This window comes from Arachis duranensis, chromosome 3 (genome assembly GCF_000817695.3).
Source record: "Arachis duranensis cultivar V14167 chromosome 3, aradu.V14167.gnm2.J7QH, whole genome shotgun sequence".
In the NCBI taxonomy this organism is placed as follows: Eukaryota; Viridiplantae; Streptophyta; class Magnoliopsida; order Fabales; family Fabaceae; genus Arachis; species Arachis duranensis.
In genome coordinates, this window is record NC_029774.3 from 104,556,715 (window position 1) to 104,560,418 (window position 3,704).

Here is a 3,704-nt window from a genome sequence, read left to right on the forward strand (position 1 = left end):
ATAGGTGAGAATGATGATGAGTGTCACGGATCATCACATTCATCAAGTTGAGGAACAAGTGATATCTTAGAATAGAAGCAAACGTGATTGAATGAAAAACAGTAGTAATTGCATTAATCCATCAAGACACAGTAGAGCTCCTCACCCCTAACCATGGGGTTTAGAGACTCATGCCGTAGAAGATACAATAAGAAACGTGTAATGTATCATGAGGTAAAGATACAATGTCAAAAGGTCCTATTAATAGTGAACTAGTAACCTAGGGTATACAGAAATGAGTAAATGACTTCTGGGGTCCACTTGGTGTGTGCTTGGGCTGAGCATTGAAGCTTTCATGTGTAGAGACTTTTTCTGGAGTTAAACGCCAGCTTTTGTGCCAGTTTGGGCGTTTAACTCCAACTTTTGTGCCAGTTCCGGCGTTAAACGCCGGGAATTCTGAAGCTGATTTGGAATGCCAGTTTGGGCCATCAATTCTCGGGCAAAGTATGGACTATTATACATTGCTGGAAAGCCCAGGATGTCTACTTTCCAACGCAATTGAGATCGCGCCAATTGGGCTTCTGTAGCTCCAGAAAATTCACTTCGAGTTCAGGGAGGTCAGAATCCAACAGCATCTGCAGTCCTTTTTCAGCCTCTGAATCAGATTTTTGCTCAGGTCCCTCAATTTCAGCCAGAAATTACCTGAAATCACAGAAAAAACACAAACTCATAGTAAAGCCCAGAAAAGTGAATTTTAAATAAAAACTAATAAAAACATACTAAAAACTAACCAAAGCATACTAAAAACAGTGCCAAAAAGCGTATAAATTATCCGCTCATCAGAGTCCTAGGAGGAGTTTCAGTAACTTTCTTACTCAGCTGACCCACTTGTGCCTCCAAATTTCTAATGGAGGATCTTGTTTCATTCATGAAATTGAGAGTGGTCTTGGATAGATCAGAGACTATGTTTGCTAAGTTAGAGAGGCTCTACTCAGAGTTCTCAAGAACTCTCTTCTTCTGAGTTGTCCCATTGTTCACAGGATTTCTTTCAGAAGTGTACATGAATTGGTTATTTGTAACCATTTCAATGAGTTCCTAAGCTTCTGCAGGAGTTTTCTTCATATGAATAGATCCACCTGCAGAATGGTCCAATGACATCTTGGATAACTCAGACAGACCATCATAGAAGATACCTATGATGCTCCATTTTGAAATCATATCAGAAGGACACCTTCTGATCAATTGCTTGTATCTTTCCCAAGCTTCATAGAGGGATTCACCTTCCTTCTGTTTGAAGGTAAGCTTACTCATCTTTTGAGGTGGAAAGAATTTAGCTAAGAAGGCATTGACCAGCTTTTTCCAAGAGTTCAGGCTATCTCTAGGTTGTGAATTCAACTATATACTAGCTCTGTCTCTTACAGCAAAAGGGAAAAGCATAACTCTGTAGACCTCGGGATCAATTCCATTGGTCTTAACAGTGTCACAGATTGCAAAAATTTAGCAAAGAACTTATGAGGATCTTCTAATGGAAGTCCATGAAACTTGCAATTCTGTTGCATCAGAGAAACTAATTGAGGTTTAAGCTCAAAGTTGTTTGCTCCAATGGTAATAATAGAGATGCTTCTCCCATAGAAGTCGAGAGTTGGTGTAGTAAAGTCACCAAGCACTTTCCTTACATTGTTGGCATTGTTGTTATTTTTGGTTGCCATGTCTTCTTCTTTTTCGAAAATTTCTGTTAGGTTCTCTCCAGAGAGTTGTGCTTTAGCTTCTCTCAGCTTTCTCTTCAGAGTCCTTTCAGGTTCAGGATCAGCTTCAACAAGAATGCCTTTATCTTTGTTCCTACTCATATGAAAGAGAAGAAAACAAAGAAGGTATATAATCCTCTATGTCACAGTATAGAGATTTCTTGATGTGTCAGAGAAAAAGAGGAATTGAAGGATAAGGTAGATAAAGAAGAATTCGAACATATAAAGAGGGGAGGGGGTTCGAATTATTAAGAGAGGAGGAGTGCTAGTGATTAAATAGAAGGAAATGAGAGAGAGAAGAAATTTGAATATCAAAATTAAAATAATTGGTTAATTAAAAAGATTTTTGAAAAAAGTGGTTAGTGATTTTCGAAAATTTGAGATAGAAAGATAGTTAGGTGATTTTGAAAAAGATGAGAATTAGTGAAAAGATTTGAAAATCAAATTTTGAAAAGATAAGAAGTTAGAAAAGGTTTTTGAAATCAAAATTTGAAAAAGATATGATTTGAAAAAGATTTAATTGAAAAAGATATGTTTGAAAAGATATGATTGAAAAATAAATTTAAAAAAAAGATTTGACTTTTTAAAATTGATGACTTGACTAACAAGAAATTAAAAGATATGATTCTAGAATTCAAATATTGAACATTTCTTAACAAAAAAGTAACAAACTTGAAATTTTTGAATCACAACATTAATTCTTAGCAAGGATTTTTGAAAAAAATGAAAAGAAAAATGAAAAAGATTTGATTTTGAAAAAGATATGATTGATATGAGAGGATATGAAAAAGATAAGATTTTGAAAAATTAGTTTTAAAAAATTGAAAAAGATTTGAATTGAAAACAAAACTATCTCCTTGGTGCTATCCTGGCGTTAAACGCCCAGAATGGTATCCATTCTGGCGTTTAACGCCCACTTGTCTACCATTTTGGGTGTTAAACGCCCAGCCAGGTACCTTGGCTGGCGTTTAAACGCCAGAATTTCTTCTTCCTTGGGCGTTTTAAACGCCCAGCTTTTTCTCTGTGATTCTTCTGCTGTTTGTTCTGAATATTCAATTCTCTGTATTATTGACTTGAAAAGACATAATTTTGAAACCTTTTTTTTGAATTTTTAATGATGAGAGAGAAAAACAACAAAATGAAACTAATCATGAAAAACTAAGATCAAATAAACAATGCATGCAAGAACACTTTGAGTGTCAAGATGAACACCAATAACACTTTGAAGATTATGATGAACATCACACTACAAGAAAATAGAGTATTTGTAACAAAAAATTTGTATCAAATTTAAAATTGTTACAAATTATGATTTTTTTGTAAAATATTTAGTTATTGTTACAAAATAAGAATATTTTGTAACAACAAAAAAATTTGTTACAAAACATTTCAATATTTTGTAACGACGTGATTTTTTTTGTTACAAATTATGTTGGCTTTCGTATCGAATTATTGTTTTGTTGCAAAATATTATAATATTTTGTAATAAAAGATTATATTGTTATAAAATTCAAAATATTTTGTAACAAAATATATATTTGTTTCAAAAACTCTAAATATTTCGTAACAAAAAATTAATTTATCACAAAATATAATATTTTTGTAACAAGTTATTTATTTGTCACAAAATTCAAAGATTTTTTGTAACTAATAAAATTTTTTTTTTCAACATATTAAATATAAAAATTCAAATTTTTGAAAATTGACATCATGAATAATTTATAATTTATTATATTTATATAAGATTTTATATTCAAAAATTTATTTTACTAAAAATATTAATGTCAAATTAACGATACTTTGAGTTTAAAATTATTTCAAAAATTAAATAATAAGTCATTTATAATTTATTATATTTATTCAAAATAAACTTTTAGAAATTTTTAGTAATCGAAAAAAATATAAAATTTTATATGATTTGATTTAAATATTTAAAATTTTTAAATTAAATACTTTAAATTTTATGAATAAAAGAATTAA